A 19,837-nucleotide genomic window follows, 5' to 3' on the forward strand; every position below is an offset into this window, starting at 1 on the left:
TCTCTATCCTCTCATGTCCAAACTCAATAGCTTTAACAACACAAGGAAGACAGCAGGTGGACACAAAAGTAGTGGTTGACTTGAGGTACAATGAAGAAATAAAAGTATTTAACAAATATCAATTTTCAAGAATCAGTTCATTTTTTCTGATTCTCTACAACTTTCGTAGTTTCACAGTTTTTGATTCTACAAGCAAATAGTTTTTATTTAACCTACTTATTTCCAATTCTCAATTTTCTTGTTAGTTAATTAGGAGCTTACTTTGTCTCTACCTACTTCCACCTCATTGGGGGTGGGGGTAGGAGTGGGGGGATTGTTTGTTTTTGTTTAATCACTGCTTATTGCTACAAGAATGTCTTTATCCTTGCTAATACCTTTCAAGGCCCTGATACTGCAACTACCTACACTTTTTCCATTTTATCCTACCAGAGGCTTTCACTAATTTCAGAGGAATACTCACATGGTAATTGTTTGTAGGACTGAATCTTTAAGCAGTAATTGTCAAGGACATCCTGCATTAGTGAGCTGTGAAACAAATCCTTAAGAAGTGTACCACTCTTTGGTTGCGTGACAAGGAAGTCATATTTTATGCCTATTTTCGTTACTGAGAACTGTGCATAAAAGCCTTTTTAAAGGATTTGAATTTTCAGCATAAAACTATAATGTTTTATGCGATTTCATCTTCTGCTCTTGAAAGCAATAAAAATTTTGGCTAACCAAAGGACATGTACGTCTTGGAAGAAGCAAAATGACTAGCTGGCATTTCTCATCCCAAGTTAACATTCTTTAATCACCAGACCATGTTGTGTCTCCACTACACTGGATTCTTCCTGAATGCAGCAAAACAGTCATGCCATTCATAGGAAAATCACTCTTTCCACAACTCTCGCCAGTAATTTGAATTACAGTGGATTTGCACTCGGGAGTTCCGTGCATTCAGTCCCTGTCCTTGATACATTTTCCCTATACGGCCTTGAGCAAAACATTTAATCTATTTTCCTTTATAAATATGAATAATAACATTTATTTATCAGTATTATTATATTTTTTCATTCCAGAAAATCTTTGCGGCAAGGATTATTTCAATCCCACTGGGACAATTGCACCTCCTCTTCACCGGGACCTTTAGTTGAAACATTTCTTCTACTACAACTGCTACCAATAATAATTCCTTACTTATCCCAGTAAAAATACAGAGCAAGCAATTTTATATTTCAATACAAGACATACAGTTTTGAAGCTAAATATAAAAATTCATTCTCATGTAACTATTTCCTTAGCAGTATAAGATTTATTCTCCCAGATTTTCTATAACGGTCTATTAAGAAATAAATTGTTTAATCACAACAGCCTAAGCTGGGTTTTTTTGCATGTGGGTTTTTTTTTTTCTAACTAGCAGAATATGTTTGCAATGTAAACACCGTTGCAGGTTAATTTTTAATCTATAAGGACTTGATAAGAGCATATAAAAGTCTGGATATACCTTCTCATTTTGTCCTTTTATTGATAGAACTTGATGTTTCTGTCCTTAACTAGAAATGTCTTGCCTGCTCATGTTTATGCAACACAGATGTTTTGGGAGAGAAAAAAAGAAGAGGTACTGTAACATCAGAAGGAAACATCAAAGGACTAGTGGCAACATCTTAAGGCTTTTATCAAAGTAGTAAGGGAATGCATTAAAGCAACAATATATGTAGCTTACAAATGATAGGACTATCAAATTCAACAGTATGTCTGATGAACATAGAGGACATTTGACATGCAGTCTTTGTTTTAAAATAAAGATTTGAACAGTGGTTTTGCTTTCAAAACTATGAGGGAAATATTTAAAAATTAAAAAAAAAAAAAAAAATAAAGCCGGGTCTTTAGGTTGTGTCAATCAATGCAGCTGCAGTAGAGTCGAAGGCAGCCAAGCCCACTAACTCCTGACAACATTATACTTTTTTATTTTGTGTTTTCAACACTAAATAGATATATGCTAGGCCTTTTATTCCTCTGCACTTTTGTACCTATATGAGAGTTGAGAAACAGAGTACTGGGATATGGCCTAATGAATAAGAAGCATAGATAGTTCTAGTAGCTCAGAACAAGTCTGTTATGAAGTGGTGGAACATGTCCAGAAAATATTTTGTTTCCCAAAAGTATTTCAAGAATCTCCAAGTCGGCTTCATTTATTAGGAAAAGTTTATTCAATGTTTTCTTTTTATCCCTAAAACTTGCATTTAAAAAGCTTTTTTTATAAAAGTAGTAGAACCACCACCCTGAAAAAAATTCCAGAACTGAATGAGTTATACACAGCCTCACCTTGAGCCCAGCCCCAACCCCTGTGTGAAGCACAGTTGCCTATTCTGTTTAAATTTATGACTTTGCAGCCTACCATATGAAAAAATATGGATTATGAATCTACCCCAGGAAGACATAGTCTTTCTCCCAGTAGTAGCTGGCTACAGGTCCCAGCTAACCCCAGGCCCAGACAATACAGCTTGTGGTCCCAGTAATTCCACTAACTGCTCCTGGTATGTTGCTACTGCTCATTGCCATTAATATACAAAAAGGCTTCATATGTTGGGGGATGATAACCATTCACCAGTTTTACAACTAAAATAACTGGGAGCTCATATAAAACTAGTTCTGATAGAGCTGAGCTTAAAAGCTAGTTCTGTTATACGTGTGTATGTGTGTATATAGATATGTATTTTAATAGCCTAGTCTCAGACATAGTATCATACTGAGAGTTTAGAAGTGAGCTAGCCCCTCATAGCAGCAAGGCAACACACAGAAAACAATTTCCATAATAAGAGATCTGACCACTTAGTTCATGAGAAGAGTACATGTGAAAAATTGTTCTGGGTCTAGTTCTTGCAAATTATTCCTGCTGGATCATTACTCCATTAGTTATGTTTTCTGGAACCACTGAACCCTGGTCAAGAAGGACAAAGAAGTGATAACAAATGTTCAGCATCACTGTATCCCCTCTGCATTCCTGTTTCACCCCCACTGACATGCTGTGAGTGTGTCGGTCTGTGTAGGGTGATGTAGGGATGCTAAGTAGCTGCTTTCTATCAATTTGGAGCTCTTACAACATGTTCTGTGGATCTGAGGGCTGTAAGTTCACAGGCAGCTGCTAATCCAGGTGGAGACGAAAAGCAATGGATAAAAAATAGCATAGGGACTGGGAAATAAGGAACAGAATCACAAACCTTAGCTGCTGGAGTTTTATTGCAATGCACAGAATTTAGGAAAAATAAAACCAAAACAAAGCCAGGTGATTCCTCTTTACTGTGTCATTTTTATTTGCTTTCGGATATGGGCATTCTGCTTTTTAGTATAGGATGTGACAGAATTAGGCTGGCAGCAATGCTTGTATGGCCAGAGAGCAGAAGACTCTCTCAGGGCAGAAGGCCGGAATTCAGAAAGTAGTTATTATTCTTGAAAACGTAACTCAGAATCTCAGGGGAAAACCAAGATATTTGCTTGTATGCATCAGGTCCCCAGACTGATTAACGCTCACTAGAGCAGAGATTTATGGATCTTTCTTTCTAATAGCTCTTCCATGAGCCAAATCCAAAACTATTTTTGCACATCCTCTCTCATCACAAGCTCTCCACCCACTGACACTAGTTCAAAATGTCAGCAGGCCAAAGACATTCACTATATCTTATTATTATTTATTTATTGCACTATAGCAGCACAGAGAAGTGGTGGTAGAGCACAAGGTAGGAATGAAATGGGGTTCCAGCCCATCATCACCACTTATATCTACCCTCTACCATGTTGGCAGCCCAGCACCTGCAACTAGCTTGACCCATGCAACTGCACAGACAGTAGCCATGTGTCTCCTAAAAGCCTGTGGTATACCAGAAACTCCTCATGCTCCTCATACATTTTGCAAACTCAGAACAAAATTTCAGGGTCTGTCCCATGTCACAGGTTGCTCAAGAGGCACAATCAGCCAATAGTTATAACCACCTGCTTTACAAAATGGCAGATTTCCTGCTTTTTGAACATGACTGGAAATTTTTGAGCTCCCGAGTGCAACTCTGATTTTGAAATAAACTTTAAAGGTCTTGTTTCTGTAATACTGGTAAAAATCCAATATATAAAAACCTCTTTGTTAAAACTGAGGCAGTCAAAAGGGCTGAGAAATTTGACAAACACACATTTCTGTCTATCTATTAGAGAGCATGATCAAGATCTCACAGATTTATGAAAGAAGTAATAATAAATACAGCTCTGAAAGAGAGCAGGAATGAGAGAGGGGGAATGCACATTCAGTGCCTGTTAATTGTCTTGCTATATGGTCCTCCATGCTTGTGGGAAGTCATGTTTTAGAAACATTCATGCAGATATCCAGCAGAGAACACGGTACCCTTTTCAGTAGGCTTACCCATACATCTACAACAGCTAATGAAATAAAGTCAACTTCTTATGAATATTCAGAGTGCTTTTGTTAATAATAAAAAAGAAGGTATTGTAGTAGCCAGCCATTATGTAGACTGGCACCAACTGTTCAACTTTTCTAACAGAAAAAAATAATTGTGTGTGAATTGAATTGCTCATCAAAGTAAGACAGATGTAGGAAGGAGGCAGGCAGACACTGCAAACACTTGCATCCCACCTCAGGCTCCACCTGGAACACCAGTAATTCAATTACCAGGACTTACCTCTACAATCCACACAACCTCATGCAGCACCGCACAATAGGACTAGCTGGCTAAAGACTAGATAATATACACAGACAATTTTTCCAAACTACAGCATGTTTGCAGACCTGTATCTTTCAATGTAGGAATTCTGAAAAAATAGCACTCAGCCAGACTGAGACCAAAAAAAAACTAACGTTGGCAACTTCTGTGTTAGTTTAGATTCCAAACGCTATATAAAGTTTTATATTCCTGCAACAAGTATATCAACAGGGATACAGTTTCTAAATGTATCTAAGAGATGTGGTAGACATACAGAGGCACAGTGACTCCTACTTAAGTGTGGCTCCTGTTCTTCTACAGAAAGTATATAAGCTGCTGTTCATGGAAAAGGCTGTCTCCGGCAGTCTCGCCCTGCAAATGGTGGTTTTAATTTTTAGATGACGGAATTCTCAATTCAGATACATAAAGACGTGTAGATATGATGCAGCTGAGCAGGCAGTGCCTAACCTGAAGACATCTGCTACTCTTCCCCCCTCCACCCTCCCTTTCAAAGGAGAGCTCTGTCCTTGAGCACAGAGCAAAGGTAGACAGACAGACATTTAGAGCATTCAGAAGATCTTTTTTGTTTTTCTAATTGGATCTTACACACTTCGCAGAATTCCTCCTCATGACTGAGTGAACAGAATTAAATTGCAATTATATAGCCATGCAATATTTTATTCACAAAACATCTAATAAACAATTGTCTATAAATTAAAGTGTCTATTATTATTGGTGGGTTTGTCTCTCATTTTTACTTTTTCACAATCTTCTTCCTGTGCAGGACCTCTTTTCGTATCCAGCTTTACCATGACACTGGTAACAAATCCCTCAATGGGAGATGACCAAGCTGTAAAGTTGAAGCAGCTGGCCTTTATTTAATTGTAAAAGAGAAAATCTCCTTCACATCTTTCTGTTCAGTAAAGAATGAGTAGCTGAAATGATAACCTTAAATGGTAATTTATAGACAGTACATATATATAATACATAATACATAATGTACAAATACGTATGTATATATTTCTCTCTGTTTATCATACATGCCTTCCCATAAATGGACAAACATGCAGAGAGCTTTCAAAGCAGAAAAAAAGACTTGCAGCTTATCACAAAACTCTCCATCCACTTGAGTTTCTCATCTTAATATATTAGTTAATCTTATTGGCTTCAACATGCATTTTTTGAATCCCAAAATGAAAAAGTGAGGTCTGTTATGATTACTGTCATTTTTAAATTAGCCTTTCCCTCAAGCTGAGACAAAAGTCTCCCTTTTTTGTGTGCTTCAAATTATGAGTTTGGTTCCCTGCTTACTCTCACTACTTTTCCATCAGTAGGACTCTGCAGACAACAAAAGCTTCCTCAGAGTGGGGCAGGAATAGTCAGCCTTACTAATCAGTCCCTGATCACAACAAAGAAAACTGCAAAACACAGCTTTAATGAGAATAAGACGTATCTAAATAAACCACACCCAGATACCTGAAGGAAGCACATCGAGCCACTAACCCCTCATGCAGTCGAAACTTTAAGGCGGGTCAAGCACTATTTTAATCCTTACCTAGTGAAAACAAGATGGAGAAACTTCAAGGGATACCTCAACAACCTTAATGAACACACTGAAGAGACCACAATGAGTCCCCAGGATGCAAGCACATTGTTAGTCTTCACCATGTACTATACATGATGCTGAACACTGGCTGACAGAGGGAAATAATAATCCAGACATCACTTCATAGAATCACAGAGTCATAGAAAGGTTTAAGTTGAAAGGAACCTTTAAAGACCATCTAGTCCAACTCCCCTGCAATTAGGAGGGACGTCTTCAACTAGAACAGGTTGCTCAAAGCCCTTTCTAACCTGACCTTGAATGTTTCAAGAGATGGAGCATCTACCACCTCTGTGAGCAACCTGTTCCAGCATTTCACCACCCTCATCTTCAAAAAATTCTTCCTTATATCTAATCTGAAAATCCAACTTTTTATTTTAAAATCATTATCCCTTGTCCTATTGCTACAGGTGCTACTAAAAAGTCTGTCCCCATCTTTCTTATAAGCCCCTTTTAAGTACTGAAAGGCCACAATAAGGTCTCCCTGGAGCCTTCTCCATGCTCAACAACCCAAACTCTCTCAACCTTTCCTCATATGACAGGGATTGCACTTCTCTTATCTTTTTTGTGGCACCCCTCTGGACCCTCTCCAACAGGTCCATGTCTTTCCTGTACACAGGACTCCAGGCAGGACCTCACCAGAGTGGAACAGAGCCATCTCCCTCACCTGCTGACCACTCTTCTTTTTATGCAGCCCAGGATACTCTTGGCTTTCTGGGCTGCGGGTGCATATTGCCAGCTCATGTCCAGTTTTTCATCCACTTCTGAAGTTGTGGATCAATGCACTTCACACAGGCCATGAAGCAAAATATTCACTCACGTCCTTTGAGTGTTATGTTTCACTTGTTCATTAGCACTTTCAGTGCAAATGAACTGCTTCTTACAAGTACAGAAAACCACCTTCGTGGAAAGCTATATGTGCCACAAAATACCATAGGCAGTGGCCACTCTCAGGAACACTTTATCTAGTTTCTAAATGTGAACTTAGAGGTGGAAGTCTGGACATAAGACAATCTTTCTCAGGCATTAAAGACCATGTGCAGACAAGGCACATGAAGCTAGTGTTAAATACATGCTTCTGCTGTCTTATCTGTTCATTCACCTGGGGAGTAAGTGTGCATTTAATTTCTTAGTCAAAATTAAATTAATTAGAGTGCTAACTCTTATAGGTTCAAATGACCTGTAACATGAATTTTATGATACTATTCATTAGATTTTGTTTTGGTTTAATCCTGCTAAACCTGAAAATATTCACACTTAAAAAAAAAAAAAAACACACACACAGACACATATATATATATATATACACACACATATAACAATGACATTCAAGTCAGAGAACAAAAGCCATTATAGGAGAACAAAGTCAGAATAAGTCTCTGAATTGCTTTTGTCCTGGATACAGGTATCAGCTTCATGCTCTGTTCTGACACAAATGCTTAAGGAAATAAGAATCAGCAGAAAAGGAGTCAGGTGTTGATCTTTACCACGCAAAGAGAAAGGTGAACTGATGCAGACTGATGAGAATTCCTTTGGATGCTACATTGACCACTCAGCTTTGCTGAGCTCTTGTGCATACTCCAAATGCCACTGCTAATTTTTATGAGGACTTCAATAGTTCAGCAATTTATTACTTCTTACTATGTTATATTATCCAGGTCTGTGTAGGAGTAGTTGAAGTATCACTTACACCAATTGTAATTATATTTTCTAGAGGCATTAGTGTAATTTGAAGAGCAGTGTGTTTGCTATGTCTCATCATCAGAACAAAAGAGCTCTATTCCGTGCTGTGGTTGCATCATTCCTTTTTAAATACTTGACTTCTGGGGAAGCCAGTAAAAAATGATCTGTAAATATACCCTAAGCACCTATGTGGATCTGTGTTTTAATCTTGTCTCATGAATTAAATATATATATACTTCTCTAATCAGAGTTAGGTTTGGTCACTTAAACTTGAGTTCCTATAACTTTTGGACAGGCTGAGTTCAGTTTAGGCAGCTTAAACTAACATAACAATGAGAAAAAGTAGTCCAATTTACCTACTTGTCTCAAATGATATTCATTTTCAGGTATTCAGGAAAGGGAAGGGAAATTATATGATCGTGAGAACAGCCAGACAGACCATCCTAGTAACAGTGGGTTCACTGAAGTGAAAGTTAGTGATGACGAAATAGAAAGTTCTGAATAGGAGCTCTCTGAAGATGTTTTACTTTCCATAAAATTGTTATGAACATTCCTCATTTGCACAGTCTGCACATCTGTAGTGATGAATTTCACAGGCCTATAAAGTTATGTTCAAAAATCTTAAATAGCAATGTTTATATGATACTTTTAGTTTCCTTGACAGTTTTCTTTTCACCTGTTTGATGAAAAGGAACAAAAAAGCAATAACATTCCCAGACTTTCAATAGCTGCTGAATATGTGTGCCTTTGAAGCCATCTTATTTAATCTCATTTAATAAAGTTGTTGACATTTTCCAAATATGAAATTGTGATGGTTTTCACTGTCACACATTCTTGGCACAGTTCCCTAACATAAAAATGTAACATAATTTCTCCACAGTTAAAATTTAAATAAAATCTAATTGCAATGGTATTAATATAGAAAGAACAATGTGGATAAAAATAATTAATTCAATAGAATTAACATTAGAGAAGAACTTTAAAGTCCTGGGGGGCGGGGGGGGAGACAGGAAAACATTTGTATATAAAAATAGTCAACTTTAAACAATATCCAAATAAACAGAAAATAAATTGTTTCAGTTATTTATGTTCTGACATAAATAATTATGGTAATTTCAAGATTGAATTTACAAGAATGAAGTTTTATCATTATGCATGAGGTTATGTTATTACATGTAACAGGAAATCTACAGTTTGGATGTAACCCTGTAGAAAGGCTTTCCATCATTTAAAGATGATTTGAAGAAGTGGGAGGCTTTCCTGCATCTTACTGTGTTCTATTTCATCTTTAATTTAACCCTTTGAGCATTTTGCAAAATGAACAGGAGTCGTGTGCATCAAAGAAAAAGATAAATTTGATTAATTCAGTTTGGTTCAAAAGTAAAAGTATTTCAACTTGCTATCATTTTAGTAACTATAAAGATAAACTAAAATTCCTGTTGGTGTTTATAACTGGTTGGAGAGTTTTTTTCAAGGACCTCACCATAAAGAATGAGAAGCTGCAGACCTGATCAAACATCTACAGGCACTAAGTAACACTCTACCTGCAGGAGCCACAGACACTTCCAGAATTATTTACTTTTCAGGGGAGAGAGTCAGTTTTCAGGCTCTGTTGTTTCTTGGGGATTATTTTAAGAAAGAGTAACTTTCTTTCCATTTGCTCAACAGCTCATGGGTGATCTGAGCAGCAACTGCAATATAATCCACCCTGAGAGGGAGCAGAAGACACCCCAGAGGCATTCGGCACACACGTGGCAGAGTCAGTCCCAGTTGCCTGTGGTTCCCTAAACAGACTAGGAAAAAAGTTCCTCTTACTCTGGTACCAGCCTCATATCTATCACCACCTACTTCAAGATACCCTTCCTTGAGTGCGATATGAAGCACCCAGATGTCAGCAGTGGGAATTATGTTACCCCATAGGTCTTGCAACATTTGGGGAAACAGAATTTGAAAATTTCCCACACTGCAGTGGAAAGTCTTTTTTTAATAATCTTTAAATATATAAGTACCATTGAGCTACAGATACTGTCAATTATATGGTTTTGGAGTTATCTCACATGAGGAAAGTAAATGACCATCCTTATCTTTCTATGCTGGTCACACTGGCTGAGAACATGCCTTCCTATAATATAAGTCGTTTCACTAAATCCCGAAATATACTAGTGGAGTATCTGCATCCTTTTAGTTAAAGTTTATATGGCACCATAATTTATACACTAAAAATTTGAGCTGTCTTTACCAAAGTTCTGAAAGAAAGATAGCCTAATATTAGCAACTAAAACTGAGCAGAGGCCACCCTTAGTTTGAGCTGACAGTGGACTCTAAGAGAAAATAGTCTGAGTCATGCTGTTATTGCTCAAAGTCATTACATTTCACTGTCCTATTTTTAGACATTTTTAAATACATGTTAAACCCAGAGACTGAAGATTAAAGAAAGTTAGGATGAAAAAGAACACTGAAGTTTTTCATTAGAAGACTCATTTTAGAACATGGGGAAAAAGTTTACTTGATTCACAGGTTAAATTTTGTTTAAGTAAACATTTGGAATGCTAATATTTTTAAATTTTATCAGCATCATTATTTTTATTTGGTTCTACAAATCATTCCTAATTCTCGTCATTTGAGTCTGTCATCTCATCCTTGCTTCTGTTGGGTGGTAAATTGCCTGATTTTAAGACTTTTTAATTTGGTTTCTGCTTTCCCTCTTTCTTTTTTTTTTTTTTTTTTTACCAGTGTGGAACACATCTAATGTTGAAGATTGTCGATATAGCTCACTGACACCTTGTGTTTATGTTCACACACATGATGCAGCTAAAGCAATTGCATTTCTGAAAACAAAACAAAACACACAAAGAGAAAAACAAGCAAACAAACAAACAAACAAACAAACAAAACACAACCAAAAAACCCCATCAAAACCTAAAAGAACATTTCAAGCTTCTCAGGCAAATTGATTATATTTAGCCAATGGAAATTAAGAAGAGAAATGGTGCAAAGTGATCTGAAAGGTATTGTATTTCCATGTTTTCAATCCATAACCCATGTGCTATAGATTGTGAATTTCTACTTACAGCACTGTCATCAGCAGCTTATATAATAATTAGAAAAGTTTCCCTGGTTTATTTGGCCATTTTCAAATCAGTACAAGTGAGAGCAGCTGCAGTAAAGTCTATTGCTGAACTGGTTTGCAGTGGAAATGCATTTGGCCCACGGCATCCCTGAAACTGGCTCTGAAACTGGCTGCAAAACAGGCTGTACTCTTTTGGTTTTTGGTTGGGTTTTGGGTTTGTTTTTTTTTTTGAGGATCTGATTATCTTGCAAAACCTTCAGCACTTCCTTTTTCAGATGAGGCTGTAAAGTGTGAGTAGTCTCCTCTCATCCTTCCTTCTCCCCCTCCCCACCCTCAGGCTTTCAGCTATTGCTTAAGACTCTGACTTAACAAGCTTGGAGGAGCATGGCAAATTTAGTAATACACATTAGCTTTAATGGATCCGAGATATATGGTGAAGAACTTTGTTTCAGGACAGTAAGTGTGTATTCCCATGTAATGACTTGAGGAGCTGGGTCACTTTGGCCAATTCCTGCCACTTCTCTGTGCCATCTCTCTGCTGCCCTTTTGCCTAACTTCCCTAGATAAATGATAAATTCTGCAAAGCAAACCCTATCTATTGCCTTGCATTTTTACCTGATGGGACTAATATTGCCTAAGTTTAAACACTTCAAAGTTAGACATCTCTACCTGAGATGATCCTCTTGCTGGAGAGAAATCTCCAGGAGATTATTTGTTTGACCAGCCATAGACAGCTAACTAAGGATTACACAGAGGTCTCCTGAGTTCTCTTTTGTTTATTATGAAGGCAACCTGGCATTAGTAACTCAAACTAAGACATCCAACTTATGGACACAGACACAAGAGCAGATGGAGTCTCTCTAATACAGACTGTGTGGCCATTTAGACAGTATAATACAACTCTACGTGTAAAGTTTTATCTCAGTTTGCATGGATTTTCTTTACTTGAGCAGATTTAATCTTCGTTTCCAAGTCACAATTCATTAAACATGCAAAAAGGGGAAAATTATTTTGTGCTGCAATATCTTGTTTCACCCCCTAAAGCCTCTGCAGTGCATTCAGCCATGCAGGGAGGTGAAGAGGGGGATTCCACACATGCAAAGGTGGGCAGTTGGATTGAGCACAGTCTGAAGGGAAGCTTTGAAACATTGTACGAAACCAAGGAAAGCAACAAGTATTTCCAACATGTGTAGCCTGAGACTTGAGAAGCAGCTTCCCTTTAACCTACACTTATATTTTCTCCTGAAAGAAACATCAAACCAACAGGTTTTGAACAGACCTCTATAGTCTCTGCCAAGATGAAAAGTTAATAGATCCCCATGGGTATGGCTGCTTGATCAGCAAGGTTATTTTGCGCTTGGCTGTGCCTGGTTTTGCAAGCACTCCTTTACTGAACCATGGTATAATTATCGCTTGCAGGAGAGAATTTGTTCAGTTCCCAGCCCTGTGCCGACAACTGCCTGCAGCTCTGTGCTGCTTCCCCTGCTTTCACAACTCAGCAGAATCTGGCCAGTTACAGGCACATCTGACCACAATGTTGCCCAGCTCAGATTACCTACCATCTAGATGGGCAACATACTAGTACAGCCCCAAGAAGCCTCCAAAGATAACATTATGACCGTGAAACAAATCCTGAGCCTCTGCCCACTTGCTCACCACTTACTGCTTAAAGGTGGCTTGCCAGCACTCTGGTGACACAACCTTCCTATGCCTTTCTGCAAAAGAATCCTCACAGAGATATTCCCTTTCTGTTTTGGTACAGGGAAAACAATAGCTAGGGAAAATTTGTAGTCTTGTACACTGACACAACAACTCTATAAAGGTGAAGTGGCTTAGAGTGATGGATTAAAACACAAAACAGGAGGGTAAAGCACACCTCAAGGGCAACCTTGCCTTTTACTGACCTGGCTTAGAAATTTCTAATTTGCACCTTTGTTTTCTTAAATACATTTGCATTTACAGTTGTGTATGCCCTCACACCTGCATTGATCCAACATGACCGGTTACCCTGGAGCAGAGTATGAAAGCGTGTCTCTAGTAAGCGTTATTTCCCAAGATTACTGTCACATTTGTCTTCTCCCACTCAGCAAAGGCATTGGGCATTTTTGAGGTTTGGGAATATGCAGCAGGCCAATATGAAGAGAAAAGAACAGCTTCAAATCTAACCTTGTTATCATTCTTTTTTTGTTTGCTTTTGCTTCCATACAAATACGTGTTGGTTCCAGAATACAAGTTTTGCATTAAATTAAGGAATTGTGTCCTGATTATGTCTAAAATAGGTGGGTTGATTGCTCTTTGTTAGATCTTACTTGTCCACAGTGACAAGTGGCTTAGCTCAGATGTCAAATGACCCAGTTAAGATGAGCTGTCTGGGAACAGCTTCATAATCTGACTTGGGACAAATAAGCATGAATTTTTTAAATTTACCTTGATTTAAAATTAGGCATCTAAATTAGTACTCAGCCCTGTCAGTTGCCACAGTGGTGCCATAATACCTTTGTGCATAGCTCTCCAAAAGTCAATCGCTCCCTTCAGCATTGCAGGGAGCATGTTGACTTTGATGTGAAATTATATATTCAGGATATTCTTGTGAGAACCACAAAAGTGACTCAAGAATGCCAGTCCCCACTGATCTTATTGTAGACCATGCTTTTAAATAACTTTCAAGCTTTGAAAATTCATCTACATTTTGGACATTCGAATTTGAGAGATTTGTCCATGCCTGTGGAGGCAAAAAGTGCAAGTATAATGAAAATTGTTAGATACCACATAGTAATTGTAGGTTTGGTGGACAGAAAGGCATTACTGTTTTTTCCCTTAGATCAGTGGTTTTTATTTTCCTTTCCCTTAGGGACAAATTGTCTATATTTAGAATCAAGTTTGTATTTTGGAGAGTTTAATTGTGAATGAATATAGCTTTCTATACATCCATATAAATGGATTTAACATATGTACATACATGGTTGTTAAAGTCTCCATAGTTCTAAACATTAGTTCAGAATCAAATATAAAATGGACAAAGGGAGGGGGTAAACTGCATAATGGAAAAGTGTGGTGTGATATAAATATTATTTGAATACAGCCTTGCTCTGAAATTTTCAGCAAAACTTCCACTGAACTTAATAGAAGCTTTGTGTAAATAAGCAGTAAAGAAGATGTATTGTTTTATATAGTACAACAAATTTAATTTTATAAAACGGGGGAATGAAATCTTCCTGTCTCTTCAGAAAGCAGTCTATTAAGTTAATGGTCTAACTTAAACCTGGTTAGCTACGGTGTAATGCTATGGCTATAGAAGTACAATAGTTTAATTGTCATGTGGTCCAAATCCCAATGGCATTAAAAATATCTTTTTAAACAACCAGTTCCTGCCTCAAAAATGCCCTGCAACTTCAACAGCAGTTAAAATACAAGCATTAAATTTGATTCTTAATGACTACACAATTAAGCCCTGTTGTGCAGAGGCTGCTCTCGCACACCCCGGCAGAGCAGCGGGTGCTGCCTGCCAGCCTGGGATAGGTGCTCAGTTTCTCCCCAGGGCTGCCACCACCACTGCCAGGCCCTACACCCACTCCTGTTGTCTCTGAACCCTCGCTAGGCCCTGTCAGCTGGTTGTCCCCCCCCCCATCAAGAAGCCGAATGTTCCCTGAGGCAGGTACTTGCCTGTCTCCCTACTCACCCTTGCTCCTTACTCATACCACTTGTGGCAGACATGACCAGCCAGCTTGAGGTCAGTGATGCCGAGGGAAGCAAGCACCCAGGGGTTTCACAGATTCTGCTTCCCTTCCCATGAAGGGTGGGGACGAGGTTGGCCTCTTAAGGAACTACTAGAAATTTGTTTCTATATTTGACTTTCAATGGCCGTTAAAGATCATTGCTTATGGCAATGTTTGCATACCACCTTCCTCTCACTAACAAAACATGTTGTTTGGAAGTGAAGTGGAAATTTTAGCTATTACTTTAACAGCTTTAAATTCTCAGAAATATATGAAAAAACCTGCGCCATAAGCTATAGCATAAAAATATTCCATGTACCGAGACAAAATTAATACAAGATGAGCTGACTCTTTCATCACAGCAGGGAGACTCAAGAAAAAAGAGCCCTGAATATGGATCAAGGTTTTAGGTATTTAAAAGGGCAAGTCAGGTGTATGTGGTGTTGAAGACATGTTTATCTTGGATTGAGATGAGAAAGTTCTGTAATCAGGGTAGGCTCTTGTAATGCAATGATTTCTTTCAAATTATGAGTAACTTGAAATCATGCTACATCCCCTAAGCCTTTTTTTTCTTTTTTTTTTTTTCTTTTTTTTCTTTTTTCTTATTTTCTTTTTTTCTTTCTTTCTTTTTTTTCTTTTTTTCTTTTTTTTTTTTTCCTTAAAGTAGTACCTATATGCTAAAGCCTTGAGGGAGGCAATTTTGTCTCTTTTAAGCCCAGTTTTTATAACTGCTATAACTGCTATGGGCATGTTTGAATCTTCAGATTCAGATGCTTTCAAAGGTGGGAGTTTGCATCCCTGAGTCCAGTTCAGGAAAGGATTCACCTAACCCTTTATGAGAAGCAAGAACTGGGATACACAAGCAATGACAGATGAGCTACAACTAGCACAGCATTTTCCTGTTTCAATTATTCATTACTTGGAAGATGCTAAAACACTTTGAAAGGTCTCACACTCACAATCAAGTATTTGGTGCACAAAACTAAAAGCAAGGGGGTTGAGATTTAAATGGCAACTCAGAGTTTTTAGTAACAATAAGGGTATAAGTTAATAGTGCCTCTCATCTCAACAAGTAAAAAAGGTCCATTATGGCAAAAAGTTATACAGGGACAAAAACATCAGATAGATACAACATTTGGACACTGTCCATCTCAGACACTGAAACAGATCTGCTTTCTCTTAAAGCTGCTGAAGATGCCATTGTTATTCTTATAGCATTACAAACCTTAAAAAAAAAAATAATCATGGGACCTGCAATGGCCTTCACCTGAGCTCTGCTCCAGACAGGGACAGCCAAGCTTCTGACGGTGTGCTTGCAACACTGAGGTGGATTCGGAGGTCCACAAACAAGATAACCTTCACCAAAGTTTTTGCGTTTTTTTTTTTTTCATGAGAAAACCTCTTTGGACCTCCAGCCAGACAAAAATTCTGGCAAGTAGTATAGAAACCATCATGGAATGGATCAGGGTGGCTAAGTGGACAGGAATGGAAGGCCTGGCCTTAGAGGAGATGGACTAGTCACTCTCTGCACCCTTTAGCACCATGCTGGCCGTTTCCCTGAGATCCAGAGGTGAATCCTTTATTCTTTTGTCTAAGGAATGCACTTTGTGAGAAAGTACAAACAGTATTGATAACAGAAGTCAGCTCCCTCCCCAAGCCATAAAAGTTTCCTTTTTTCCGTGTTAGAGAAATAATTAAATTAAAATGTCATTATTGCAGTATTTCCCTGCTACATATACCTTTCACCTAAGAATCTCAAAAGACTTTGTCCTGGTAGTTATTGTCATCCTTAAGAGGCTTGGTAATAAAGTTTGTATATGACACAGTTTAGGAATAAATCTCAAAAACACAGGTTGCACTCTCCGAGTCTGATTACTGACATCCTGTATTTTTCCCTTTCTGGCACCTAAAAATTTTGAAAAAAAAAAATAATCTCTTCCAGACACGTTTAACCCACATTTTACTAATAGTCCCAGTAAGACCCTGTGCAGTGGATAACAGGCCAAATGAAATCATAGCAAAAGAAGATTAAAAAGTTGTGTCAAGAAGAGCCTGGATTTTGTTAAGTTTACAGCCTTTGATATATTCAAGCACATAATGTCAGCCAAATGAAGACCCTGTTTTAGAAAGCATACGGTTTTTAGTCAAAGACACCTAAGGGTATGCTGAAATGCCTTTTTTTCAGATAATAGTGACTTGAATGGAAGCTCAGCACTTCCCTGACTGCAGGCCAGCATGGATCCAGCCCCTGGGTCCCATCCTGTGGGAACAGTAGGCAGAGAGACCTCTTTTCAAAGGAGGTCAGCCTTTGAAACAAGAACTGACCTTCAGCAACCAAGACTCCCCTCTCCTTTGCAGTCTTCATACACTTTCTATTAGAAAGCAATGCAGCTAGGTATATTCTAAATCTTATCTGCTAAACGTCCTTAAAATCCTGAAGTTGTTCTTGTTCTCACTAAAAGACAGGAACTGAGCACTTCTGAGAGACAGGACTGTCTGTCAACTCCTCTTCCTCTGCCTTTCCCATATATGGTTAGTTCTGCTATCAAACCTAATCTGTTTTCCATGTATTTCTATGCAGTTTCGATCATCAAGGGCATAAAGGATGAACTTCCTGTGTGTTTCTAGGAAACTACTGTGGGATAAGAAGGTTCCAAGCAACTGCCCAGGCACATTCAGCTTGCTGCTGTTTCTCTGGAGAGAAGGAGGGGATGTCAGGGCCAGCAGTGCAGCTGCTTGAAGGAGAGGAAGAACAGGGAATAGCCTTCTGCCATTGTCCCTTCCAGGAGAGAGGGAAAAAGCAGGGGGTACCTGCTGGGAAGGATGCCCTCAAGGGGGTCCAGACCCCACATCCCAGCCTGGCATCCAGACTTATATTGTGCTGCTACAGTCCGAACTCATAGCCTAAATAAAGATACATTTTCTTCCCTCATCACATAAAGGGAAGCTGTTTAGATAAGCCGCACATCATAAATGCATTGTGATACCCAAAGCGAGAATAGTGCTTTTCCCTGCAAGAGCAGCTGCTCTTTTATGAAGGTTGATAGGTGAGAAAATGGAAGAGTTTTACATTTCATTTAAAATTGAGCCACTGAGCTTTCTAAATCAATATCGGTGCCCTCAAATCTCAGACCAAAAATACCTGTCAAAGGAAGAGAATGACTGTTCTCATCATTCTAGCCATCAAAGTTATTTTGATCAAGTCTATGTGTATTTTTAATAATGATTTTCCTTCTCCCCCAAAGTCTTGTTATTCACTTGAAGGTAAAATTATACAAAAAGAGGAGCAACTTTCTGAAGAAGTGTGAGAACCTCTGGGACAAGATCAACCAGTATTTTGTCAACTCGAAATCTTGAATTATACATGTGACAGAAGGCACTGCGAGTATGGCTCTTCACAATACAGATAGTTTAAAAATATTCTTTTGACAACACACAATAGTGGCAAGATTATAATAAATCATAGTTTACTGTTTGTCTACCACCTTTAACATTAATTATTGTGAAGATTATATATTTATGGCATCCATGTCCCAATGTGAACAGGTGGAAAAGACTTCCTCATGCTATGAGAAGCCTCCATAAGAACTGGAATTTGAATTTAAAAGAAAAACAATCCTGAAACTGTCACAGAGTGTTTCATACATTGTGTAAGTCATGCTGAGATTCACACAAGAAACCTCTATCAAACTCTGCCTCTACTTATAGCACTTTTCCCAGTGCTAAGCAGTGTCCTATTACAAATATTTAAAAATTTAAAGAAATTATGAGGTGTTACTTAGAATATATCAAAAACAACTATTCAATTTAGAATATGTTCTAATAACGCTTTTTCAAAACCTGAATATTTTTGCCCATGGCAATGACAAAGTTCTGAATAAGGTATATATTCTAATGGATGAATCTATGTGATAGAAGACAACAACAAAGGAGTACTACATGCAGATCAGTGACAACATTATTTCAAACAGTTTGAGTGCATTTGAAAGGAGGGAAGCTACTGATCATCCACCATATTTATAGCTGTATTTATACACTGCTAAATCATACCTTTATTTGAAAATTTCACACAATTGTTTTTCTCAGTTACATGACTAAGCTCAAAATTAAATACTGCAAGTTGTATCAGAAATTTTTAGTCTAACTTTATTACTATTCAAGATTCTACTTTATGATTTTACAGTTACAAAATGCAATACTCTTGAAATGAAACTCTGCATAAATTTTGTTCAAGCTGTTCCAAAAAGATGGGGATATGATGGAGATCAGAATGTGACCTGTAATACTTAGGTAGCCAATAGTTACACAAGCAGCTACATCCTAACAGACTTATCAGAGGTAATGGGACATTTTTAGATTGTTGTCCATAAGAATACGGAGCACACTTCAGTGTTTGAAGCATTTACGACATTTTGCATATTTGCTATGAACCTAAATTCAAAACATCTTCTCTTAACTTAAAAGAAAAATAAGTTTGCGCCCATTTGTGCTCATAAGCATGCTCCTAAAATTTAAACTGCATTTCAGGTCTCTCAAATACTATACCAAAAAGGCAGTTTTTAACCATAAATGCAATAGTATTTAATGCGATGGTAATAAAATAACAAATATCAAACACTAAAACCTGTAAATAGGGAGAAACAATCATGGTAAAATGAAACAGCAGAGCAAAAATACACATTATTCACTCCTTGAAGATGACTGCTCTAATGTTCTGCTGCTTCTTCTATTGTTTATGAAAAGCTACTCTTAATTAATTAAATGCATCCTCAACAGCTAAATCAACACCTTACGACAGCATTTACACTAGAAATAAAACAGAACAGTGGAGATTTCATTTATAACTTTGGTTCAAAAAAAAACATTAAACCCCCAACTAAAATTCTGCAGATCAGGAAGATATTTTCATGGATTAAAAATAATGAACTTTCATGTTACCACAATGCCGCCAAAATGGGGGGGAAGAAAAGCCTCTAAACTGTCTCCATTACTATGCAAATAATGTCATGTACATGTGACACATGATGTCAAGAATTTTACTTCATTTCTTACAGCTGAAGGAACAGAATATAGACACTGC

At 37.8% G+C, this 19,837-nt stretch overlaps 1 protein-coding gene across 3 annotated transcripts in view; it reads right to left on the minus strand.

Annotated features, from left to right (window-relative positions):
• The window catches only part of TFEC (transcription factor EC), a 75,637-nt gene that overhangs the window by 52,736 nt on the left and 3,064 nt on the right, over window positions 1-19,837 (minus strand). The window contains exon 1 of one of the 3 annotated variants that reach the window (XM_021288263.2): window positions 14,721-19,819. The exons of the other annotated variants lie outside the window; for them this stretch is intronic. The gene's annotated coding sequence lies outside the window, so the exon portion shown is untranslated. Of the gene's footprint in view, window positions 1-14,720; window positions 19,820-19,837 lie in introns of those variants that run through there. 3 annotated transcript variants of the gene reach the window in all.

The sequence above is a fragment of the Columba livia genome, chromosome 1, assembly GCF_036013475.1.
Source record: "Columba livia isolate bColLiv1 breed racing homer chromosome 1, bColLiv1.pat.W.v2, whole genome shotgun sequence".
Classification (NCBI taxonomy): Eukaryota; Metazoa; Chordata; class Aves; order Columbiformes; family Columbidae; genus Columba; species Columba livia.